The sequence below is a fragment of the Bos grunniens genome, chromosome 6, assembly GCF_055505025.1.
Source record: "Bos grunniens cultivar Pamir isolate PY7600 chromosome 6, Bosgru_T2T1.0, whole genome shotgun sequence".
In the NCBI taxonomy this organism is placed as follows: Eukaryota; Metazoa; Chordata; class Mammalia; order Artiodactyla; family Bovidae; genus Bos; species Bos grunniens.
The window spans coordinates 45,090,607-45,118,412 of NC_141170.1; the positions used below are offsets into that span (position 1 = coordinate 45,090,607).

Genomic DNA, 27,806 nt, shown 5'->3' on the forward strand with positions numbered 1-27,806 from the left:
AGAGCCTTCAGAGCCTGACAAACAGTTTGGGATTCCAAGAGGTTCGTTGCCCTCCTACATACAAACTGTAACCACCAGACAGGACTGCAGAGGTACTTCTACCTCTTGGAAATACTGTGATTTCCCTCTTCATTAGCGGCTTCAGTAAGCTAATGATCACAGTTAGCAATCTTGTCCTGTGATTAGAAAAGCAAGCACCCTACTGCATGCTGAGTTTGGTGATCACATTTAGGATCAAACCTACCCAGTTCCTACTTCTGGCCTTTTTACAGTCCAGCTATGTGACCTTGGGTAAGGTCCTGAACTTCTCTAACGCTGTATTATCTCCACATGACAGATAAATGTATTAGAAATGATCATCTGTTAGGGTTGCTGTAAAGACTAAAGAAGATAGAAATCTCCTGGAACATTTTTCCTTATTTTCCTTTCCTCCCCAGTAGATTTAGACACCAAGTCCCATCCCTGACAGATGTTAAATGTGGTTCCTCATGGCTCATAAAAGGAACAGACTAGACATGTGGGAATTGTATGCAGTTCTCTTGATCTTTACTCCACTAAGACCACCTGCTTTCTTGTTTCTATAAACTTCCACGGCTGCTCTATCAAGAGATAGACTTTTCCTTTCAGCTACATGTTTATCAAAATCAAGCCAGCCCTCAGTGGACCAAATGTAATATTAAAAGTGTCAAGATGATGGTCTTTACAGCTGGACTGCCATCATACAATCAATCAATCAGCCATAAAATCAGCAACACTTCTCCTGCAAAAGAGCAGAAAGAATATTCTTCCTTCTGAAATAGCCAGGAGTCATTCAAATCAAACATTGACTGGGGCTCAAGCTGTTGTACTTGGTCTTCCTGTGTAGTGAACAGGGACTGCAGATGGGGGCCTGCTTAGTGCCCCTTTAAGGAGGAATAACTCCACATTCACTGACTCTACTTTGTGACCAAGGATTGGAACAAGCCAGTAAGAATCATTGCAATTAGATATAGAAATGTAAATATTTAAAAGAAATAACTGCAATGACAAAAGAAAGGAGGTACATGAGATCAGATAGAAAACTAGCTCACCAGAATACACACCATAAAGTTCACCCACAGTTATCAAAACTGGAATCCCAGTCTAGTCCTAAGCTTCTAAATATGCAAAAGAAAAAAGATAACTTTATCTACTAAAGAGATACACTTTGCATAAAATAAAGCAATACTTATTTCCCTGGAAAGTAATGTGTCCAGATACTAAAGTCTTAGAGACATGTCTCCCATTGGTCTGCATGAAAGACAAACTATGATATCTCTATGCCTTTTAAATAGACAAAAGACTCAAAATTAATCTCAGTCCTCTTTGCTCCTTTGGCATTTTTTGCCCTCTACAATGGCACTTTGGTAGATTGCCTCGTTTCAGGGAAGGTATCACATCCAGGGTCGCAGCGTGCAGCTGTCCAGGCTGTGCACTGCATTCACCTAGACTGCGGTAAATGGCACCCTCTGCAGCTGTACGATGCAGCTTGCAGCACCCAGCACAGTGCCGTGACTATAGAAAGCACTCAGTCAATGTTTTATTTGTTATCTGAACATACTCAGTACAAAGAAGCAATGTTTTGGTTAAGCACATGATCACTGCTCAGATGTGAGTTCTAACTCCCACTTGAGTTACCTCACCTCTTGGCAGTTCTGCTGCTTTTCTATAAAATGAAGATAGTAAACATATATACCTAATAAGATTAAATATGTTTGCACATATGAAGAACTTAGAATAGTCCCTGGTACAAACATTCAGCACTAATAGTTTATTTCAGTGCTCTTAATAGGATATTCAAATAGTTACACTCTGCAATGACACAGTGCCTTTGGTAGTCTAAAACAATACAGTAAGGGCGAGAGAGAAGATTAACCATGCTGATCACCTGCTATGCTCCAGGCATAGAGCAGGTATTTCACACATGTGGTCTCATTCAGTCCTCACAATTGTCCTGTAAGACAGGAGTATTCTTCTTGTCTTAGAACAAGCTAACCCAGGCTGTGAGTGAATTGTGTCACATCCTCAGTGATCATCAGGCCACCATCTGTTAATCAGAATACAGCTCCCAAGAAATTCCTCCATGTATCCCTCTCCGTCTCCAAGGGTGTCAGACATGGTTCATGCACAAAACTTATTGGTCCAATACCTCTTGATGACTGTCAGATATCACTGACCCTTCTGCCTGGCATGGGTCAGTAAGGAATGGCTCCCACTGGTAGGTGCCCTTGGCATCTCCCCTGGGCACCAATTGCCCACCTGCTGGCACTGCTGCTTCCCCTGCACTCCTGCACTGTTGCAGCTCTAGCAGGGGGTTGTAGGAGGAACATCCCTCTCTGTTTGGGGTCATTACTGTCCTTCAGAAAAACAGCCAAACAGGAATGCTTGTGCCTTGACATCTCCCATATCTTAAGAAAACCCCCTTTTAGATTCTTTACATTCAGCCTTCTTTGTTCCCACAACCCAGATAAACAGGAGCTAGGTCAGGGATGGATGTAGGCTGTGGGCTGTCCAAAAAACTGCCCTTCCCTCTGGATGCTGCTGTTTACCACTGGTCTAGCCTTCAAAGTACTCTACAATTTAAAAGATCTTTGAGAGCACCATGGTTGCTTTATTGATTTAAAAGAATATCATCTCCCTAAAATATGTCTTTAGGAAGGATAGAAAATATCCAAGTACATGCTACATTTTCCTTTCTGACACTTTATCCCAAGTTGTAAAAAAATAAGACCATCTTCAGGGTCAGGGAAATGTAAAGACTGCATGATAAAGACAAAGCCTGGAATAATAGAATAAGTATCAACTCTGAAACCAAATATAGGTGGGTTTTATTTCAGCTCTGTGTGCCTTTGGGTGCATTACTTCGCCTCACCTTTATCACCTACAAAACTGAAATAATAATATCAACCTTGCAAAATCCAAGATATAGAACTATTGTGCCCAAAATGCCTGAAATACAGTAAGTGCTCAATAAACGGTCATTTTTTCCCCCATTATCACCCCTTTGTAATTTTCTTTGGTTGTGGAATTTGAGAACTCTAGATCATGAAAGTGGCAGACAGATAAAAAACAATGTTTACTATATAATTATTTATGGAGTGTCTCCTCTGTGTAACCCTGTGTTGGCTCCTGGGGATAAAATGGAGAAGAAAAACAGTAAGATTCCTGGTTCATAGAACCTCCATTCTAGTTGGGAAGATAAAAATAAACATGTAAACAAATGAGTAAGTGGATATTATTACAAATTGTTATTAGTGCTCTGAAGACAACGAATAAAAATGTGAGTAATCGAGAATGGGAAGTCTATGAAGAGTTTTAAACACAGGCGTGAAATTGCCTAATTGATATTTCTAACAGATCATTGTGACAGATTGGGGTGATTGAATTGGAAGGCTGCATGTGTGAAAATGGGCAAATTAAAGTTACTCTGCTCTGCTACAAGAGGGCAACACATGATAGCTTTGACTTCAAAATGGTCTTCAAAATGATGAAATAACAATTTATTTGTGTAATGGCTGTGTTGTTCAGATTCTTTAGGGGTAAAAATAAAAGTTTATTATGGGAACTGGAAAGGAAATAACTGAGCACACACACCCACAAGTTAATGAAACAGTTTCCACCTCCAGCCTGAATCATAGGGTAATACATCAGAAGACTCCAAAGTCGCAGATGAAGGAAGATTGTGCCAAATTTGTAACAGAGATTTAGAAAGCTGCCAGCAGGCTCAGGGCACAGATTTCAGATGGCACAGGAGGGGAAGAGAGAGAGTAATGCCAGCTAGGTCTTTCTGTAAGGAAGGAGCCAAGACCAGCTCTTACCAGAAAGCTGAGCCCGGCCATCCGATTTCCATTAGCACCATATAGTCTCTCCATCTCAGGAGCAATTTGATACCATCTGAGAAGTTCCCTAACTGTCTGTGAGTTGGGCCTTTGTAGGAGAGATGTGGAAGGGATCAAAACTATGTTATACCTGTGACTATGCATACACATTGGAGAAGGCAATGGCACCCCACTCCAGTACTCTTGTCTGGAAAATCCCATGGATAGAGGAGCCTGGTGGGCTGCAGTCCATGGGGTTGCTAAGATTCAGACACGACTAAGCAACTTCACTTTCACTTTTCACTTTCATGCATTGGAGAAGGAAATGGCAACCTGCTCCAGTATTCTTGCCTGGAGAATCCCAGGGACGGGGAGCTTGGTGGGCTGCCATCTATGGGGTCGCACAGAGTCGGACACGACTGAAGCAACTTAGCAGCAGCAGCATGCATACACATATACACACATGTGATATACATGTGAGATATATATAAGATCAACTTAGTTCATTAGTTTTATTCCTCCTCAGTTTTATTGAGATATAATTATCAACATTGCATAAGTTTCAAGCACACAACAATTCAATATGCATATACTGCAAAACGATCACCACAGTAAACTTACTTAACATCCATCACCTCACATGGTTACAAATTTCTTTTTCTCATGATGAGAACTTCCAAGATCTACTGTCTTAGCAATTTTCAAATAAGTTCATTAGTTCCATAAACAATTTTTCTAAAATACAAGGTTCTTGCAAAAATATCATACCCCATTAGGAAAAATTAACAGAGTCTGCACAGAGAGCCCCATTTCTCAATTTCTGGGACTATCAGCTTTGAATAAAAATTAAATGTGTTTCTTTATGAGGAAATTATCTCTGCACAATAATCCATTAGCAGACTAGATTTCAGTAAATCAGAAGGGCCAGAGTTAAGCTTCCATGAGGTAACAGTAGAAGCAGGGAAGGGTGGATAAGAACGAGGCACGAACATCAGGAATCCAGGGGAGCCTAAGGTCACAGACAATAGGTCGAGACAGAATGGAAGGGGGCAGGGGGCAAAATTCACCTCCATAATACTGCGTTCAGAGGCAGTCCCTCCAGCACTCTACCTCCACCAGATAAACAGCCTCTTGTGTTCTGTGCTATTTGTTGTCTATTTTCCATAGTTGATCTAGAGGGGCAGGAGGAGAGACTCTGAACCACTTCTCACTCTATCACCATCCTTCAGATGTAAGGGGCCATAGACAAAACATGTTCTTGACAGGTCAAATTTAGACTGGAATAAAATACTGGGGGGAAAAAGTTAAAAGCTAAAGTGGCTTTAGCTTTTATGTGGTTCCTATGTAATCAAAAGCAAGAATTAGCAACATGTACTTGACAGAACATGGAGGTCTGAGTTCTGTGCTCTCTGCAGAGAGAGATGAAGTGATTCTTTGGATGCTGATCAAAATCCCCTGCCTGCCTTGGGGGTAGCTGAACATTGGAATGGCAAGAGTGCTGCGCCATCTTGTGGGAAGATACGCAGCATCAGCATTCATTTGAGGCTTCTTTTTTTCTGTACCATAGACCCATACACACATATTTGCTTTTTACAAGGAAGATTTGAGAACAAAGCCTGAAGCTGAGTTGACAACTACAAAAGTACCATCAGTTAAAGGTATTCTCTAGAAAGTTTCTCAATGAATTAATTTATAAATGAAAAGGATTAAAATGTAACACCTCATTAAATCCTTAGTTTTTCAGAAATAAGTATAATAATAATATCTGATAGCTATTGAATGTGTAGTGGGTGCTAGATAAACACAGGTCTAGGCAATTTACATGCATTAATATATATCATCCTCACAACCACCCTATGAGGTATGGCTACTATCCTCCCATTTTACAGGTGAGGAAACGGAAACAGAGAGAGTCAATAACCTGCCCAAAGCCACACAGTTGGCAGATGACAGAGCAGGAATATAACCATGATCTTGAACTCGTAAACACTGTTAGGCTGCTTCCCTGGATGTCATTAAGCCATTAAGCAAGGTCAGAGGACATAAGACTTTGAAAACCATGTGCCTAGAACATAAGACTCTGGTTTTAAATTACTTCCCTAAGTAGAATAATATCTCTCTGAGCCTTCTATGATTTGGAACCTTTACAAAAGACTTCCTTAAAATTGTTTTTTATGACATCCCTTTCCAGAATCATAGAATTTGGAAACTAAGGAACTAAGGCAGAAACATGGAAAATCCCTTTATATTCCTGATCATTACATCAACATCACCCTCACCATCACCATCGTTGTTGCCATTGCTGAAATCATCATCCTCACCATCACCAGCATTAACTGAGTGTTTCGTCTGTGTTAAGCCCTGTGTTCAGTGCCCTGAGGCTATATGGATACAAACTCTTGTTCAGTTCAGTCAAATGAAGCCCAGTGACCTTGGGAGCCTTGCCTAAGACCCCAGAGTCATACAGCTGATTCTGTAATCATGCACAGCCCAGTGTACTTCCCTTTAAATCAAGTCACATTCCCCACTAGATAGAATAGTCATCAACAACCAACATTGGGAGAATAGAGGCATGTTTTTTCATCTCTAAACATCCTATTAACTAATTTTCTACAAAAAAAAAAAGCTTTGTCATTCCTTTGAAAAACCATTATCTTCTTTCTTTTCCAGGATGACACGTTGTCATATCAGCTTGGTTACTTTTGATGCAATTTAATCTGATTTTGCTTAACACCAGCTATTGTTTTTACATCTGTTTGATTATTCAACAACTAATAGGCATTTCCCACAACTGTAGTTATGAAAAAGACAACAAAAAGTACATCTCGCCTTATATACCCTGATTTATTTGAGCTGGGCATGAGTCACATATCTTGAAATCTGGAAAACGTCTCCAGACTTCTCCCCTCTCTTTATGGGGGAGAGGCTGGAAACTTGGGCGCCAGTATGATAAGCCTGTGCACAAAGCTCCTTGTAGCCAGACAGAACTGGTGGCATGGGAATAGGGAGGTGGGAACATGTTCCTTCCCCTCAGCTCCCAAGGAGAGAAACCAGACTCTAAAGCTCAGTAAGCCAGCTGTTTTATTAAGATACATGAAACACCTTAAACTGTGAAATTTAAGTCATGGTTTTCTTTGAATAGAGGTAAAAATCATTTTATCCAGACAGAAAATGAAAAACTTCCAAGATACATCTAGGTAATCTGTGTCCTTCCCATCCCTGAACCCCAACACGCTAATCAGACTTGCAGTTCCAGCATCAGGACCACTTGGTCTGTAGTGAGGTCACCTTGGACAGACTCCTTTCAAGAGATAAGCTATCTGGAATGAGAAGAGAACTTCCTGGAAATGGTCAAATAAATAAAAGTAGAGTGTAGCCTATTTGCCAGGAACCATGCTTTTTCCGGCCATTTGCAGGAAGGGCTGGAGAAGCAGCGTTACAGGTCATTTCTCTCCTGAGCTGCGCCAACCCAAGATCCTTTTTCATTCCAATTGCTGTGTTTCTAGAGGATCGTATTGCCATTTTTCTCCTCCCTGTCTAACACCAATTGCACTTCTGGGCTGTTGTTCTCACCGTTGATGGTGTTAATCTCCATAGGAACCAATGTGACTCGGAGGGTCAGTGTGTGCTTGGCAAGTCTTGTTACAATCACTGCCAGCATGATACCAGCAATGGCAACATAACCCACTGTGCTCACATTTTTATTTTGTGAATTTGCAAAGGAGTCATGCGGCTTAAAGGTGACAGGCTCAAAGGAAATCTTAGGTTAGCACTTTGGAGTAAAACCTATCATAGCATCCCTCATTTCAGAAGTCGTGGAGTCCACTACTTGCTAAGGGATGAGGCTTTCTTGGGTTTTTCTGTATATTGGCTATCCTGGTTTGGGGTCATGTGTTCTCTCTGGAGATAATAAGAGTTATTTAATGAGCATAGCAGTGGTGATGGAAATAACGCCTCTCCTTTTCATCAGAACAATCTCATTTTTCTGTTGTTGCTCCTATTGTTGTTTTCATTGGATAACACAAAATCTGCCCTGTGGTTTTCCTACAAGATCATTCCAATAAAAGAAAGCTGTTTGGTCTCACAACTACGAGGGGTCTCACAAAGTCTGAGTGGCTAAAGGCAAGGTAGAGATTACTAACCCAGCCCCCACCTGGTGCAGATGTCCAGTAGATGTGTCAAGAATCTTTTGTATTAGCACAAAGCAGAGTCTTGCTCTCCTCCCTGGGGTGCACCGTCTGCTGGTAAATTGCTTTAAATATTAGAAAGCCCCTCCTTACATTGAGCTGAATTGGCCCATGGTAACTTTCACCCACCTGTTATTGCTCTGCTCTCTGAGGAAACACTGAAACATACCATTCTCTTTGTACTTTCATTTTATCTCTACCAGGATCCTCTAAGATCCGGCCCTTCCTGCCTCTGCATTAGGACTTGTCACAAGTTTTTCATGTGTCTGTCTCCTCTACCAAGTGAGTTTCTGGAGGGAAAAAATAGGATGTTTTCTTTGTGTAGTGAGTACCAACACTTGATGACACCCATTTAAATACTTCACACTGGCTTTTATTTATCCCAAGGTTCTGCTGGTCCGGGCTAAATACTTCTGATTCCTTCAACTATCCCTCAAGTCAACAAGGAGACACTGGCTTCTTCTTCCTTCCTCCCTCCAACAGGAGCACTAATGGGGTGAAAGAAGGCAAATTGGATCATATAATGTTTCTGTGACAAAAACTATACTTTCAAATATCATGCTGTGTGGTGAGGGTAATGAAGTAGTTCAAAAATTCTATAAAGGAGGCTCTGGGTCCTTCAAACAGCCTTGAAATTCTACAATAAATGAAAATTTTACAACAGGAGGAGACTGCAGACATCACCTCATCCAATCAGTACCAAGGAGGTTACGGGGACCCAAGAATCAAACTGAATTGCCCAAGGTCACAGAGCTTTTTACTGGCAGAACTGAGACTAGAAACTCTCTTCTTTTTCTCTCAATTATGTTCTTTACAACACAGCATAGTAATTCAAAGGGAATATTATACCAAACACTTTGTATGCTCCTCAATAAGTTAACTGGTAATTCTAAACGTGGAGAGTGCCTTCTTAAATCTTGGGACCTAAAGTTTAGTACTCTCCCCCTGATAACATTTATATGAAGAGTGCTACCTCCTGTAGCATTGAAATATTCCAGCAGGGTTTTAAAGCTTACAACTACTGTTCCTGGCAATCTTAGTTTTGATCTCAGAAGACAGAGATCCTGCCAATACAGAATCTCCAGAACGTGATGGAGTCTTTCTTCTTCATACTTACCGTATGTCAGCACTTAGCACAATATCTGGCAAATGCTAGACATTTAAACAATATTTGCTAACTGATTAATAACTTAGTAATTATTCATTGATGAATTCATGACAAAAGTTCAAACTAAGGCTAAATTCCACTACCATTCGACTTGCTTCCCATTTCTAGGCCGCATGCCCAATAATCAATCAATTTATGTTCAGGGAACTTAAATACTAATGTTTATACTAATACTAATGTTTATCCATACACGACTATTCCAGTAGTCATGTGTGGATGTGAGAGCTGGACTATAAAGAGAGCTGAGCACCGAAGAATTGATGCTTTTGAACTGTTGTGTTGGAGAAGACTCTTGGGAGTCCCTTGGACTGCAAGGAGATCAAATCAGTCAATCCTAAAGGAAATCAGTCCTGAATATTCATTGGAAGGACTGATGATATTCACTGAAAGACTGAAACTCGAATACTTTGGCCACCTGATGCAACGAACTGACTCATTGGAAAAGACCCTGATGCTAGGAAAGATTGAAGGCAGGAGGAGAAGGGAATGACAGAGGATGAGATGGTTGGATGGCATCACCAACTTGATGGACATGAGTTTGAGCAAGCTCTGGGAGTTGGTGATGGACAGGGAGGCCTGGCATGCTGTAGTCCACAGGGTCACAAAGAGTTGGACATGACTAAGCAACTGAACTGAACTGATCCAAACAAAATATAATTTGAAACTTAAATATGCTAAAAAGTACACATACAAGACTATTCCAACTTGCAAATGTGTGATGTTATGAAAGACCATATGTAAACTAGGGATTACACTCTGAAACATATATCTTCAAGTAAAAGGAGAGAGAAAAGAAAAAGAAAATGCTGTTTCCACTACGTGACTGGCATAATATTTCCTTTGTGTTGGTGAGGCCTGTTATAAAGAATATGATATTGAGTAAAAGAAGAACTGTTTCCTTTTTTGGTTCTACCAGTAATGGCTCTGTGACCTTGGGTTAAATAGATTCCCAGAGCTGAGAAATAAAACACCATTTATGATACTGTTTATATAGGGAACATCAGTCCTACTTCAGAATGCAAGGAACTCCTGGGAACCCAAATCCAAGTTCCTAAAACAGTCACTTGCCAGGTGAGAAGGAAATGTGTGCCCCACTCTCTGTGATTGAAAGAAAGCTTTCATTAACCCTGAAACCAGCACCTTCTAACATTCCTACCCAGTCACTTCACCAAGTTACAACAGATACTTTCTCATTCAATGCAATCAGAAAAATTAAATGCAAAAGTTGGTTCAAGCAGAAAACTATAAAAAATTACACATTTTAATTCAACTTCGAACATGCAAGTATACATTAATGTGTCCAACTCTGGTATATAACCAAGCAGCCACCGCCTGCATTTCCTCAAAGTTCTTTTCATATAAACTACTCTCAAAATGCCTCCTTTCCAATTGGTAGTTTTGGTGTCTCTAATATCAAAACATTAAGACACTTGAAAAGAAATCTGACTGCATAGCCTTCTTGATTTTTATAACATTTAAATCATACTCCATTCTTTCTAAAACATATATTTTTCAAAGAGACAATTCTCATAATCTATGCATAACATACATAATAATACTGCATAATTAAAAGCATAATAGACAGTAATGGATTTGGTAAGCATAGCTCAACTCTTGAGATCAAAAGGACTTGAGCAAACTGTAGATGAACCTACTAATCAGAAGTGTCCAGTCAAGCATCCTGTACAAAGGGCACAGAGAATTTGGGTTCATCTGATAAGCCAGTTTCTAAAGTTCCTACTGTATTTATATCAAGGATGCCTTCATAAGCCTCATAGGAGAGCACTATTGATTGCTAATCCCTTCTTCTCAACTCTCAATCGACTGAACTTTGGTAAGACCATCTGAGTTAGTTTCCTAGGACTGCCATAACAAATTATCACAAACTGAGCTACTTAAGCCAATGGAAATTTATTCCCTCACAGTTCTGGAGGCCTGAATTCCAAAATCAAGGCGTTCAGGGGGCCATGATCTCTCTGAAGGCTCTAGAAAAGGATCCTTCCTTGCCTCTTCTTACTGCTAGTCTCCCAGTGACCCCTGGAGTTCCTTAGCTTCAGATCAGATCAGATCAGATCAAATCAGTCACTCAGTCGTGTCCAACTCTTTGCGATCCCATGAATCACAGCACACCAGGCCTCCCTGTCCATCACCAACTCCCGGAGTTCACTCAGACGCACGTCCATCAAGTCAGTGATGCCATCCAGCCATCTCATCTCTGTCGTCCCCTTCTCCTCCTGCCCCCAATCCCTCCCAGCATCAGAGTCTTTTCCAATGAGTCAACTCTCCGCATGAGGTGGCCAAAGTACTGGAGTTTCAGCTTTAGCATCATTCCTTCCAAAGAAATCCCAGGGCTGATCTCCTTCAGAATGGACTGGTTGGATCTCCTTGCAGTCCAAGGGACTCTCAAGAGTCTTCTCCAACACCACAGTTCAAAAGCATCAATTCTTCGGTGCTCAGCCTTCTTCACAGTCCTACTCTCACATCCATACATGACCACAGGAAAGACCATAGCCTTGACTAGACGAACCTTTGTTGGCAAAGTAATGTCCCTGCTTTTTGAAGAGTAGAATGTTTTGAGCTTTTCAAGGTAAGGAACATACATTTGATTTTTAATATCCAGAGCCCAGCACACTATCAGATGTACTCAGTAAGCAAATCATCTGTCAAATGAATTAATGATTAAAAATTTCAGAGGGCAAAGCAAATACTAATGGGAAGGTTGGAAGGTTGGAAGATGCAAATACTAATGGGATGGAATGGTTGGAAGATACAAATTTTGGCCAGAATAAAAATTTTCAGGTAACTCAAGATACAATAAAGAAATGCACCGCCTCTTTTCTACTTTAAGCATTCAAGCAAAATTCCATTAGGAGGTTGGTCTACACGGTTACTAAGGTACCTTCCAACTCTAAGATTTCTTTCATTTTCTGACAGATTAAATGATGGGAAGATTATTTACTTCTTAATTTTTTCTTTTCTCAAAAACCTAAATGCTTATAATGTACTAGACATGACATTAAGTGCTTTAACTCTATTAAACATTAATTAAATCCTAACAACAATTCATTCAAAGCAAGTAAAATAGCAGAAGAAATGACTAGCTCTTTATCCAAGATCTGCTTCTCTTTTTTCTGGACATGTCGCTAGATTACATTTCTTAGTGTCCCTGTGGTTAGGAGTGACCATGTGACTGAGTTCTAGCCAGTGGAATATAAATGGAAGTGAAGTGTGACATTTCCAGGCCTGATCCATAAACCTCTCCCAGATATGCTCTTGCATTCTCCTTTCCCTTCTAGCACACTAAAATGAGGGTACTTCTAACACATGCATTCTCAGTGGAAGTAATATTGCTCCCAAGAAGTGGAAATATTTGTTTGAGGGCACAAAAACCATCTTAGATATTACAATAGCTGATGGCTCTTCAAAACTCAACTCTGCCTGATAATATCTTATTTCTTAATATTTAATTTCTCTCATTAGAGAGATTTTAAATTTGATTTAGTTACTTAATTTTAGTTAACTGGGTTTAATTGATTTAATTTTTCTCCTTAAGAGGGAAAATGAAAAAAAAAAATTGAGAAATATTTGCTCTAAAGTAACCTTGGAAGCTGCATACTGGAGATAGTAGAACTTCTGTCAGCCTGGATCTCTGAATGACTTACTGGAAGAGAGGCTCCTAGGTCACTACAAAATACCATTAGTTAACAGAAATCAGATTTCTATTGTATTTGAGCCATTATCAATTTGGGAGTCTGACATAGCAGTTAACTTACCCTAAACATTATAACTACCATCTTATCCATTTTACACATGAGGAAAACTGAGCTCAAACAGCACAGGCTTAAGGTCAGGACTACTGGCAAATGTTAGAGCAGAGATTTGAAACAAGTCTGATTCCAAAGTCTGAGTCATTGATCCTTAGGCTCTGTTGTTTCCCCAGCTGTCAAAAGCTACATATTTCTACTGAATAAGATGATCTCCAGTCTGAGCTATTGAAGAACACTGAATGCATTTGAGGATTAAACTTATATTGTTTTTAGTTTATACTTAGTTTGGTTTTTATACACCCAAAGTTGATAAACACTTCAGAAATCATCACTTTCACTCAGGGTGATGAAGTTGTCCTGGGGCAAGTCCCTTGAAATCAAATATGCACAGTAATAAGACAGGAAAAGTAGCATATGGAAATAAATTAATATCTCTTTTGAAAGACACAAAACCAAGTTGCATCCGTTCTGGGTGGAACCCATAAGAAACTCAAGTACAGATGAGCAGCTGTCAAAGGGCTGTAGAATTTGGTTTCACATGCACTAGAAAAAACCAGAGTTTTCTCAGCTGAAAATGAAAAGTTCAGGATGAAGATTTCATGACAAATCTCATCAGAAATTATTTCAGATATTTTGCTTTTCTAAGCATCTTTAAGTAGAAGATTATATTTCAGACAGTGACGGGCTTTGCTGTAAATTTGTGACTCTATAGTTTTCCCAGAGAAACTACATATGATGTGTCCATGTGGAAACTATTTAATTTGCATTGTCTGCAAAAAAGTATTATCAGTTCATAGAGAGGGACTAAGGAGAGTTTCATTATCTATGTAAGTTCAGGCATCTTTAATGCTGTGTAAGTCTTAGAATTGCTGATTTTTTTCAAAAAGACAGTAAGAAAAAAAAATTTTGGTTAACAAAGTGTACTGTGGTGATGAATGGGAAGAACATTGCTCAAACCTTCTAAATTCCTTATATGACTTTTATTGTATGCCTGTTTCTGATGGTCTTTAGATACACAATTGAACAGTGCTCTTCAGAGAATTTTCCTCTTTTTTGCTTCATTTTACTCCATTGCTTCTTAAATAAGTTAATTTACTGCTGAGACTTACATGCATTGCATTCCAACCTGAAATGCCATAAATTTTTAAAAAATGGAACTATTGAATAGTAGATGGAGATTACAGGCTCTTTTAGAAGAAGGTTAGAGAAGGAATTGTCTTTTATTCTTATATTTTTAAAAGGGTGCTACAGCTTTGGAACACATTTCCAGCTGCAAAGTTAACATCATAGAGAAACACCAGGTTCACACTTTTTATATTTAATGCCAACTCTTCTGTATGCTCTGAGTAGCCCTACCTTTTAGCATTTAAAAGATAAAGCTCTGCTTTAAATTTTCCAATTATTACCTGTCTGGTACAGTTGCAACAGGACCATATCAAGTATTTGAGTTTTACTAGGGAAACGTAATTACAGTTTGAAAAATAGTAGAAAATGCATTCCTATCACATCCTTAGTGGCAGTTTATATGCTAAAAAGAAAAACGCTTAGGGCCTAATTCATAAGAGCTTTATGCTTCATTTACATTTTTCTGTGCAGTTTACTTGGAAAAGAGCATAATGCATGTTTTTCAAGTAAAATATGCCATTTTGGGATTCATTCAACTTGCTTTCCATTGTCCTCACTGAGGGCCAACTGTTCTTTTTTACAATCCTAAAGGGCACCAGTAAATGGGGTGGGTGGAAAGCCCTCAATATTAACTAGAAGAAATGCCTAAAACCGTTGTACAGATTATTTAGAAAATTTATAGCAGTCTCCAGCAGTCAAATCTTGGAAAGCCTATTGTGCTTTTACTATGCAGACTGTTTTCCAAGCCCTTTGTGTAGGATATTGAACAAGTTACATGATAATACAGATATTTTTGAGGGCTGCTTAGAATTCACAAAAAGACTGACCATTTCCTGGCTAATCTAGGTTCTTTTACTTAGTTCGGTGTTCCTCAAAACATGGCCTGTAAGCTAGCAAGTATGCAAATCAACTGAGAGCCCTTTGTTAAAAATATGATTTCTTAGTGATTTTAAATTTTTAAGGTGGATCCCTGGAATTTGAATTTTACAGGTTATTCAGATGATTCAGAGTTTCCTTTTAGGTAGGACCATACACTCTCATTTAGTGATCAACAATTTGCTAAACCAAATTTATTAGCAAGTGTAAGATCACTGAACATGCAGGAGGCTAAAATCATGCATTAAAAGACAGCAATTTGGTACCAAGCAGAAAATTATGACCCATGAGACTCTAACCTATGATCCTCAGTCTTTCCTACATCTACTGATTTCTAAGCTCTCCAAAACTGTACAAAGAAAAGTCCAAGCAAAAAGCATTTCTCACATTGTTCACTGACGCACTGGAAAATGAATATTGCAGACAACTAACCGGTTACTTATTCTATACATTATCAAAACCGCCAGGCCAACTTTATTCCCTCACTGAATTCACTGAATTTACTGGGTGGTTTTGGCATCATGTTGCAACCACCATAGCCCAATATCAGAGGAAATTTGAGATCCAACACAGCTGTTCTAAAAATGAGTTGTCTCTGCCATTTTAGAGTAACAGTTTTAACATATTTAGTGGAAGAAAGCCACAGATCTTGACAGATTTAGCTAAGTCTACTCCAAGCTAAAGCTGAACACTTACTTCACACTTCCTCACTGACTGATAAAAGAAAAACCTTACGTAGTAGGAATTCCTAAGTCCCACCACAACTGATTTTCCTCTCCTTCCTGGTACGTAGGAAGATGATACCTCCCTGCCCAAGTAAGCAGAAATGACGTGTCACTTCCTGAACAAAATATTTAACTGCCAGTATGAACCTCCCAGCTCAGTCCTTTCCTGCTGCAGCAACCATGCAGGGACATGCTCCCAAGCCTGCAGTCACAGGGTGATGGGCATTCGAAATCCTGGACCATTGAGTTACCCCAGAGAGTCACCTGGATTTGCCATCATCATTGTAAGAAAGAAGCAAACTTTTCTTCTGGTGAGCCACTGGGATATGTGGTTGTTTGCCACCACAGCATAACTTATCCTACCCTGGTTAAAATAACACAGTGAGATATATTAAGCTACATGGTAATAACAGCTACATGTTAGCATTAGCAAAAAGAACACTCTAGACTGATACCTGGCAGAAAAGTCATGGTGACCAAACAGCTCTTTCTCAAAGAACATTTCACATTCACTGGAATAGATTCAGTCTCTGGGTGGCAATGAAATGCTCTGAAACATTTTCTAGCTCTGAGAAGGCTTTGGGGATTCAACTCAGAAGAGATTATTTTGAGGACCAAATGAGATAATGTATGCCGAAGTGTTCTGTTTACTGCACGGAGCTATACAAATAGGAGTCGGCTTGACAAAGAGCCCATTTAGATTGTACTTAAGTTCACACATTCTAAAGTGAGTACTCCATCATTTTGCTTTCCACTGGAGAGTTTTTTGTTCTGATATTTAAAAGAGAATAAAATTTGTTGGATAAAAGGGGATTCACACGTTATGAATCCAAGTTACATTTTCTGTTTTGCCACTATTATCTACATTATAGTTATACCTTTTTTAAAAGATATGTCTATTAAACACTTGCTGGGAGCACAATGGAAAATGCTGTGAGAGGTAGAAAAGTGGAGGAAGTATCCTTTAAGAGCCCCTAGTTTCATCATCGGTATAATACAATTAACAGCTTCTAATCTCCCTCATGTTTCCACCCCAAAATACTCTAAGTAAAAGTGCTCTCATTTCTAGCAAGTGCTATCTTTAGAAATCAGTCTCATAACATTGGAGTTTGGTCAGTATCTTTAAAATCCAATTTTTATCCATGCACATTTCTTTTGACTGATGTTTTTTTCTTTTGAAAAGTGGTTAGGATTAATTAAGCATAGATACCTGGATAAGAGCTGAGGGAGTTGGTAATGGACAGGGGAGCCCAGCATGCTGCAGTCCATGGGGGTCACAAAGAGTCAGACATGACTGAGTGACTGAACTGAACTGAACGTGGATAAGAAAAGGTTAACAGAAATATGAAAATTCTTAATTCACTACTACAGCTCTCAAAAGAAAAAGAGAGAGAAGACTTTTTTTTTAGGCTATTCTAAGAGAGACAGTCCATTATGCCATTTTCTTCAGTGTCAGTTTGCCCTAAAGGGATGCTGTTTCCTGAGTTTAATAAGGACCCTATTTCTTCTGAGTCCTTATAGTCTATTAATTACTGTGGTGGGTGCTTTGAGACATCGCAGAAACCATTTGTAAGATGATAAGAGCTCTCCTCATTCTGAGATTTTAGCTATCTAAAATTACCCAGATGAAACAGATGTTGCAAATATGAGTCCTTGTTAGAATGTTTTCTTCTCATTACCCAGCAGAAAGCCGTGTTCCTCACAATCCAGCCACACAGAGAGGGGCTGCCGCAAAAGCTTCGACTGGGCCTGCTGTCTGTGACTCCTGCTACAGGACTTCCAGGCACCCAAAGACATCTGGTTTGCATCAGATATTGCATCTGACACAATACAAAAAGCCAAACCAGAAGAAGCCAATGGAGACCCAAGAACAGTGTCACCCAGGTCCACTCCAAACTCAGTCCCCATTCCCACAAGGTTATGCAAAGTAAATCTGCAACCTTTGCAATCAGGAGGCTAGTGACACAGAGCTGTTTAATGAAGAATTAGGGGAAACTGAAAATGAGTATGTCAAGGCTATATACTGTCACCCTGCTTATGTAACTTATATGCAGAGTACATCATGAGAAATGCTGGGCTGGAAGAAGCACAAGCTGGAATCAAGATTGCCAGGAGAAGTTAAGTATCAATAACCTCAGATATGCAGATGACACCACCCTTATGGCAGAAAGTGAAGAGGAACTCAAAAGCCTCTTGATGAAAGTAAAAGAGGAGAGTGAAAAAGTTGGCTTAAAGCTCAACATTCAGAAAACTAAGATCATGGCATCCGGTCCCATCACTTCATGGCAAATAAATGGGGAAACAGTGGAAACAGTGTCAGACTTTATTTTTTTAGGCTCCAAAATCACTGCAGATTGTGATTGCAGCCATGGAATTAAAAGACGCTTATTCCTTGGAAGGAAAGTTATGACCAACCTAGATAGCATATTCAAAAGCAGAGACATTACTTTGCCAACAAAGGTTCATCTAGTCAAGGCTATGGTTTTTCCAGTGGTCATGTTGGATGTGAGAGTTGGACTGTGAAGAAAGCTGAGCACCAAAGAATTGATGCTTTTGAACTGTGGTGTTGGAGAAGACTCTTGAGAGTCCCTTGGACTGCAAGGAGATCCAACCAGTCCATTCTGAAGATCAGCCCTGGGATTTCTTTGGAAGGAATGATGCTGAAGCTGAAACTCCAGTACTTTGGCCACCTCATGCAAAGAGTTCACTCATTGGAAAAGACTCTGATGCTGGGAGGGATTGGGGGCAGGAGGAGAAGGGGATGACAGGGGATGAGATGACTGGATGGCATCACCGACTTGATGGACATGAGTTTGAGTAAACTCCAGGAGTTGGTGATGGACAGGGAGGCCTGGCGTGCTGTGATACATGGGGTCGCAAAGAGTCAGACACGACTGAGCGACTGAACTGAACTGGACTGACCTGTTAAGCATGCTGTTAGCACTATATGATTGATGTCATACAGTGGAACTTTCTTCTGTCTGCGGTGAGTGTCTGTCTGTGGTAATGTTTTCATAATACAAAAAAAAAAAAAAAAAGAGGAAAATAAAAGGGAAAAAAAGCTATCTCGAGACATATCCCAATAAATAATCCATACTATTTCCCTTCCTCCTTTCTCTATCCCCCTGGCATGTCCATTGTCCACCAAAAGTTCAACAAAGACATCAATTCTTGAGCCAGAACTGACCAACAAAGGAGTCTTGCATCTACCGAGATGGGATCTGTATTAGTGTCCCTGCCAAACTCTGGTGGGGAGCAGGGTGCAGCAAGCCTTGACTCACTACCAAGGCAGCATAGATTCCAGAGCTCAGCAGTTGGGATCCTCGGTCAAGAACACCCCCTTTTGTAGGACTTCTGCTGGCACGTTCTCAAGGCCACCAAAAAAGGTTAATGGAGAAAATGAGAGGGTCAAGGAAGAACTTATTTTTTAGGATGGCAGATGATCCAGTAGAGAGGATCATAACAAAGCAGGAGAGAAGAGCAAATGGGAGAAGCAGATCATGGAAAAGAGGCCAGGGAGGTGGAGTCAGCTGCATGAGTGGGAGTGTGACATGAGTTGGGGCTATGCCTCAAGAAGGGAAACAATACCCAGTAGAGATTCAGCAGTTTGGTAAAGTGATCGGTGAGAGACTGGGCGTGTCCTTTCCTGATTCCTAACGCTTTCTTGGGAAAGTAGGAAGCAAGGCCATCAGCCAAGGGTGCAGAGTAGAGAGGGAATAGACGGTAAAGCATCTGTCTATCACTGCGGGAGACCTGGGTTCAATCCCTGGGTTGGGAAGATTCCCTGGAGAAGGAAATGGCAACCCACTCCAGTACTCTTGCCTAGAGAATCCCATGGACGGAGGAGCCTGGTGCAGGCTACTGTCCATGGGGTCTCAAAGAGTCAGACACAACTGAGCGACTCCACTTCACTTAATAAAAGCATGAGGATAAAGGAAACATCGTGAAGTCTTCATCAGAAGCTGTGGAGAGTGACTCAACTAGGAGAATGGGGTAGAATTGCATGCTTCATTGCCTGTACATGAATAAGAAATCACAAAAGTGTTTATTGCAGTATAAAAAAAGATGTTACCAAACAGTAAAATGATTGTAGACTTATGAGTTACAATAGTTAGTGAACCACAGAACCACTGTAGCAACAGCTTTTTGACTAATCTGCATAGGTTCTGCAGCAGGACTGTTCAGGCTTGATTTTTCACACACAGGTCATATACAATCACCCATAGTCTCATGTACATCACAGTTCATGACATAAGCATGCTCACCTGGCTGGTGGAGCAGTGGCAGGTAGGGGCAGTTGCATCAAAGACTTCTCTCAATACCTCTATCTCCGCCCCCCCATCACCAGGCCCACAAGCCCTGTACCTGCCCAGCTCCAAGACCAAAGGGAGCCCAGAGTCAGCAACAGAGACTTGGTTTAATGCATGAGGGGGCTTAGAAGTCTGAAGCAAGGTCTTGGATCAACACCACACCTGTGCGGTAGACAGCAGGCAGGGCCTCGCAGCAATCTTCGGTCCCAGGGGCAGGGGAAAGCTACCAGTTATTGGAGGGATTACATTAGGTTGATTCATCAGTTATCAGCAGAGGGGACCACCCCTCACTGTCCCCTGGATAAGAACAATCACTAGCTGGGGCATGGGGCCAGTGTGTAGGAAGGTCAGTCCTGTGAGTAGTTTGTAGGCAAAGCAGGAACTGGTCAGCAGAGGATGTACACAAAGCAAGAAAATAGCTGCCTTGAGTGGCCTGAACATACAGTCACTTGACCCAAGGGAGTGAGCTGTGCCCACTCTCTTCCAAACTCACCTTGAGAGAATCAGCAGGCACCTTCATGTTGCCCTTGAAAGGCGATATTACCTACATGTATCTGGAAAGGACTGGGTAAAGAGTAAAATGTCACTGGTGATCATTGTTCATATTTAAAGTGAGAATTTGGTGCACAGAACGCATCAGTATTTTTGTATAACTCTCCAGTGATTCTAACGTATAGTCAGGATCAAGAACCAGTGTGCTAAAAGAGTGAGGCAAAGAAACAAGTCATTCCAAGTACAGAAGTGAGTCACATTTTTTGTGATACACTTGAGTTGGTTCCTAAAATAGAATTTCAGCCTAGAACATGGAGCAAAAATAAGTTCTAAGGCTGAAGAGAAAACACGAAGATTTAAAAACAAAAAGCAAAAAAAGAAAAAAAAAAATCACTCCAAGAGAGGGACAGGAATGGTAAGCTTAGCAAATGCTGAGTGTTCCTTAAGATTATGATGCCAAGCACAAGAAGAAATCTGCAGCAACATGGGTGGGCCTAGAGATTATCATAGGAAGTGGGGTATGTCAAAGACAAATATCGTGATATCACTTATATGTGGAATCTTAAAAAACGATACAAATGAACTTATTTATAAAACAGACTCAAAACAGACTTCAAAAACAAACTTATGGTTACTAAAGGGGAAATGCTGAGGGGAGAGATAACAGGAGTTTGGAATTAACATATCCATACTACTATATACAAAATAGATATTCAACAGGGAACTCAATATACTATAATAACCTAGAAAAACAATGGATTTATGTATGTGTATAACTGAATCACTTTGCTGTATACCTAAAACTAACACAATACTACAAATCAACTATATTCCAATATAAAATAAAAATTAATTTTTATAAAAGGAGAATAATGCTAGGTAAGTGCAGAGAAATGTCAGATTACCAATTTGACATTGGTAATCAAATGTCAAATCCAACCTATTTCAGGCAACAGGAAGCCGCTCCAAGAATTTGAGGATAGGGATGACAAAGTTATAAGGCCATGTGATCTTCTATAAAGTCATAACACTAAACACCAACTAGAATTCTGATCCTATAAAACCATGGGAAGTCTTCTCTAGATAATTTTTCATCTAATAAAAACACATCTTGTCTCGCTGTCCCATATTCAGCATGTGAAGAGATTTCTTAATAGCTCTTCATTTTGAATCATTTTCCTAAATATTCCTAATTGAAGTGAACTGGAGTAACACACTGGGAGTAAATGGGGCCAATAATCCTGTAGGGAAAGTGTCTGTAGGTACAACAGGCCTAATTACCTATTGTTAAAAGGCGTGTATCTGTATCTGGCCTAGCTTCACTGACTCTCTTCAGATCATCAAGAAAAAAACATGAAACAATCAATTTTAAAATATACACAGTTCTGTGCCCTCATATGCTTTACAGATCCAACAAAGAGTAAATCATGTTCAGGTAATACCAACCTTGGAAAATCTGTAATTTCTATACATCCTTTTAGAATGATTTTCAGTGTTTGCATAGAATATAGCTTCTTGCTTATAATTTTTTCTTCAATTACTATTAAAGGCAGTTTGCACTTTCCTTGAATATACATCATAAGCGGTGTGGAGAACGGAGACTGGCAATACCCCTAGAGCAAATGGAGGGCAGCTTTGCTCTTCTCACTTCCCAGTGAATCTGCAAAGTGAGTATTTCACAGGTGGATAACATAGGAGCTGATCATATGTGATAGACCTGAGGACTGTGTTCTGTCTTCATGATCCACGATGAGAAGAAAAAGAAAGGGTTCAGATTTCTTTGCAAAAGATGTAGATTCAAGAGAATCAACAGAACTTCTTTTAACAGTTTAATATGCAGTACTGACTAGGGAAGTTACTCCACAATAGAGCTCTGGGTAGAATGAAAAAGAGTTTCACTCTGAGTTCAGTTATTTGTGGGTATTTTGAATGTAGGAGCTCAACTAATGAAGCCTACCTACTGTTAATATCCTGCTTTCATGATGTGTCTAAAAGCTTTGTTATTGTTTTTAATATTATTCATTAACCAAGAGCACATGAGGAGTAATGTAAGGACCTGTCTTAGAAATGGACTTGCTGTCTGGGAGGGAATGGAAATGTACTCAGAACAGATGCTGTTAGCCCAGGATTTGGTGGCAAGTAACAATGCCTGAAGAAAGAAAATCAGCTCCAGCTTTCAGGCTTTATTTTTGTCAAACAAGTTTTCAGGTTGATGCTCCTAGACACTGGAGGACCCTTCCTTTCTGCTGCTTCCCACCTCCAGGCCCAAGTACATTCTGCCTCCTTCCCCTGGGTCTGAATCTGGTCTACCTAGATGAGACCAGCGCCACTGGACAGGGAATGAACTAATTCTGCCTCAGTGTGCACCCAGGATAGTATTAACAACTCCACATGGGACAAAGCATCAGGATTCCCAGAGAAGGAAGGCCTAGGGAGAGCAGACCTATGCAAGCAACTCTGAGAAAACCATTTCTTTCTCTTTCCAGAAACTTTACACAACAGAAGCCATTTATTCTGCAATACTTGGAGCCGTGTCTTATCTTTTCTGTTGCTTGTGTTTCTCAAAAGGTGAATTTAGTCCTTTGTCTCTGGTTCCTTTCTTCTCTCCTCTCCCAGATAAGATGAAGATCAAAGATTTTCCTTTCTCTCTCTTTCTTTTTTTCTTTTTTAAACACCAAAGGATGAATCCAACAGGGCTTAGAGGTCCATTATAAACACCAGTAGCCCATTGAGTTAATTAACATACAAAGCAACTTTAATTTATGTATGGCCCAAGATGTTTCATTGAGAAAACAATGTGTGTTTTCAAAATTAGCACATTTACAAAAATATATACTGACTGGTGTACCTTAACCATCTTCATTGAGGTCTGTAATCAACATACATGCCAAAGGAGAGAGACAGTTTGAAAAGGCCGGCCAGTTGGGAAGAGCTGCTTTGCAGCCTAGAATAGATAAAGGATGTAGCAACCAAACATTATAACTTAGGCTTTATCACCATTCCCTAATCCCATAGATTAGAACATTTTCATACTCAGATAAACAAATGCTTTGTCTCATATAAAACTTTTTATTAATTTGAAACCATGTTTCAAAAGCTTTGACTGCTATAAATTTCTCTTATAAATTATCAGCCCTTTCATTAACCCTGATCAAACTGTTTTTGTATATATTAGGCTATACAAGATGGCTTATTAGTTGTTCCAGGTCTCTTGGAACAAAAGAGGGTAAAAAATGACAGGGACACTGTTGGGGGGATGGGGGGCCATGCATAAAGTGCACTGGAGCATCAGCTCACAGCACCCAGAAGACCTTAAAGAATACACCTGCCTACCAGAGAGCCTACTGAATAACTCCCAACGAGTTGCTCACATGCCCCAGGATTTTTTTGAGAAGAATCCTACAGCCAAATTCCTTTTCTCACAGACACCTATGAATCCATGGATATGTTTTGGGGAAATCTTCATGTACTATGATTATGAAGTACATGTTTTCATTTCAATGATCTTTCAAAAACAGTGTAAGCACATTCTGGATTATCTGGGTACCCCCTTACATTGAGTATTTCCAAAGTGGGGATAACCAAAAGTGGCTGCAGTTAATTTTTAATACAGGGCTTCTCAAACCTGAGGTCATGTGTGGATGGAACAAAGTGAACTCAGGTATGGGCGCTACTGCTGTGGTCAAAAGCTAAGGACTGAATGACAGCTTTTATCTTCTTATTCTTCACTTTTGGCATGCTCCATACTAACGGGTTCCTCTTTAAAACATTATTTCAAGGCCTGTGGGAATATTTCTTATTTTCCATAATCAAAAATCAAGGGAAATGTTCCTTAATGAATCTGCTTCCATATTGCAAATTAAGCTCAGAGCAAGATCCCTTGGCATTTCATTTCTGGTTTTTCATTTTATCCCGTTTCAGGTATCTCTATCACCTATATTGACTAGATCAGAGCTCCCAAACTGATGTAACCATATCCTGTGGTTCAGGAGGTATTGAGAAATCCAGGCTAGCCCCTACAACAAACTCAGAAGAGCCTCAGGCTCTCAAATAACATCCCAGTAACACTCGCCTATTATCAGCATTCAGAGACTATGGAATGAAATTCCAGGCAGAAAAAATTCATCCTGACTTATGAATTTTCTGGAGTTTATCACGATGAACCAGACTTGGAAGATGTGATTGAAAAAAAGCTCCTAATATCCCCCCACCAGAATAAAATGTGTAAGCCAGCTGAAAACAGGGAGTTGATTTCCCAGACGATTCCTTGGATTGATTTAGATGCAGCCATCTCAAATCTCATACAGTTCTGATTAATACCCACTTTATCCCCCTCTGTTGCTCACTTTCTTACAGATGAATTAAATAATGCCAACCTGTGCCACCCCAAGTCCTGCAGGAGCACAACCTGATTGCTCGGAAGTGGTCTATTACGGTGAGCATGAAAAGCAGTCATAATAAATTACTACTTTTAACTCTCTCTTTCTCTCTCTCTCTCTCTCTCTCTCTCTCTCTCTCACACACACACACACACACACCACATCCTCCCCCTACTACTGCTGCCTCACAGCAGCCCTCATGCTTCAATAGGCCAATTAAGTAACGTGAAATAAACATGCAGGTTGAAAATGAGCCATCTTTCTTCAGAGTCGCCTGCAAATCCAACAGAGCTTCATTTCATTTGGTGTCAGGGGCAATTAACCCAGGTACTGTTGATATCTGACACTCCTTGTGACCTTCAAACGCTACAGGTAAAGCTGCTCTTTCCTGACCCTTCTTGTTTCCCATCTCCCCTCTACCACCTCTCCCTGTCTTAGCTGTTGCCCATTCCTGCTAAGTATTTCTCTTCAACCAAATCAGCTCTTTGACACGTCTCTCTCTGCTTTCTCTGTTTCTGACTTTCACGAAACATTCAGAGGAAGAAGAACTGAGGCAATGCTGTTTCTAAGAAAGGAAGAAAGAGAGAGAAAAGGAGGTGCTGCATTGTCTTCTAATCACCAGCTCAATCAGAAATTTGGCAGCCTGGAAATGTCATTCATAATATATGGAGCAAGTGCTTTTCAAACTGGATTATGGGGACTTTTTTCCTGATATAAAGCCAGGCAATTTTTTGCTGATGCAGCTAAATAAAATAATCCTTTCTTTGGTCCTTCCCTGAGGGACATTTTCATATCATTTTATGTTATGTGTCTTTTTTATCTTCTTCATGACTTTCTTTTCCCCATATTTATTAAAAGTTACAAAGTCTTCAAAACTCTTCTTGTAATTTTTGGTACATTTCCACCATGTTCATGAATACACTGAATATTCTTTCATTTTCTTCCACTGGCTTCTGTTTTGGTAGACTAATAATGTTGCTATTAAAAAAACACTCTGTATCAAAGAAGATATACTGAGCCTTAGATGTCAAAAGAATAAAGTTTAACTGCAGCTGATAAAATAGTTGAATGCTGTCTCAGGGAGCACGGAGTAAAATCACTGTTCTAGAGAAACAGACCTTAGATACCACTTAGTCCAACCCACGCCTTTGCACACAAATCTGCTAAGTTGTAAGATCTCTGTGTGATAGTCTAATATTCACCACATAGAAAATCTATCAACAAGGCCCCTCAGGCTACCTTCAAAATATAACCCAAATCCAAATAAATTCTGACCACCTCCCTCGCTCCCACCCTACCCAAGCCGTCATTGTGATAGCTTCATAATTAGTTTCTCTGTCTCCACATTTGCTCCCAAGTAAATATTCTATTACTGCAGCCATGTGAGGGCAGTGGGGGAGTGGGGCATGGGGGGCTTTAAAACATGAGTCAGATTGTGTTATTCTCCTACTCGAAACCCTCCAAAGTCTTCCCATCTCAAAATCCAAAGTCTTTCCATGAACCAAAAGACCCTACATGACCTGGCCCTGGGTGCCCCTCAGGTTCCATCACCTTCCTCTCTGCACCTTTCTAATTCCCCTCCAATCAGGCTGTTCCTTACACATTCAGCAAATACTCCAGATTTGGCCCTTGATTCAGAGTTTTCACGTAGAATGTTCTTTCCACAGACAGTCTCATGTCTCATTCCCTTATTTCATTCAAATCTCTGCTCAAATGCCACCTGCTCAAGAGAGGCCTTTTCTGATTCTCTTACATTAAGAGCCACCTCACCAACATCTTCTATCTCTCTTCCTTTTCCCAGCTCAGTTGTTGTCACAGAACTTACATCTCTAACCCACATTCAACTAAATATCATCACATTTACTTACTTACGTATTGACTGCAGCCCTCACTCTAAAGTAGATGACCAGAGTCTTTGCCTCTTCCACACAGTGCTGTATTTCCAGAAGAGCCAAATCAGGCAGGAAGTCCCAGTCCTCAGACCTGTGGTCCAGTTACAGGTCTCTCTGTATAAGAATCTAGGAAAGAAAAGCAAAGATTGCCTGTTCTTCCTTCTGTGGTTTATGAAATAACCAATTGGGAATGTTTGAGATTTGGTATGAGGCAACCAAGGATCTAGTTTTGGCCCATCTGAAATATTAAAGGGAAAAACAATATGTGGGAATAAGGCCAAATATTCTTAGTAGCAAACCCTCTCTTTGTAAGATCTCTCTAGCTTGACATGTTGGTTGTAGGAAGAGGGTGGGTATTTGTGATTTTGAAAATTATAAAAGCTCTGTTAAAGTCTGAAAGGGTCATTATTTGACTTTCATGTTGAAAGGAGTTCTAAGACCTTAGAGAGAGGTAAGCTAAGTCACTTCAGTCATGTCCGACTCTGTGCGACCCCGTAGACAGCAGCCCACCAGGCTTCCCCGTCCCTGGGATTCTCCAGGAAAGAACACTGGAGTGGGTTGCCATTTCCTTCTCCAATGCATGAAAGTGAAAAGTGAAGTAAAGTCGCTCAGTCATGTCCGACCTCAGCAACCCCATGGACTGCAGCCCACGAGGCTCCACTGTCCCTGGGATTCTCCAGGCAATAACACTGGAGTGGGCTGCCATTTCCTTCTCCAAGAAAGAGGTAAGTAAAGGCTAAAAGTACATGTCTTGGAGCCAAGCTGCCTGGACCCAAATCCTAGCTCAGTCACTTACATGATACGACGGTTAATTTTATGTGTCAACCTAACTGGGTCATGGGATACCCAGATATTTGGTCAAATACTATACTGGGTGTGTCTGTGAAGGGGTATTTGTGTAAAACTGCCATTAGAATTAGTAGACCAAGTAAAGCGGACTGCTGTCCTTACTGTGGTGGGCCTCATTCAATCAGTTAAAGACCTGAATAGAAAAAAAAAGACTGGCTCTCCCAAGAGTAAGAGAATTTCTCCAGCCTGGCGTTCTTCAA

The 27,806-nt window shown here is 40.3% G+C and overlaps 1 long non-coding RNA gene across 9 annotated transcripts in view; it reads right to left on the minus strand.

The window, feature by feature from the left end:
* LOC147370614 (uncharacterized) overlaps window positions 1-27,806 on the minus strand; it is a 314,358-nt gene that overhangs the window by 47,905 nt on the left and 238,647 nt on the right. For 7 of the 9 annotated variants that reach the window (XR_015165354.1, XR_015165362.1, XR_015165358.1 and 4 more), the window contains one exon: window positions 26,738-26,883. This is a non-coding gene — a long non-coding RNA (uncharacterized LOC147370614). Of the gene's footprint in view, window positions 1-26,733; window positions 26,884-27,806 lie in introns of all 9 variants that reach the window. The other 2 variants (XR_015165353.1, XR_015165361.1) reach the window with 1 other exon arrangement.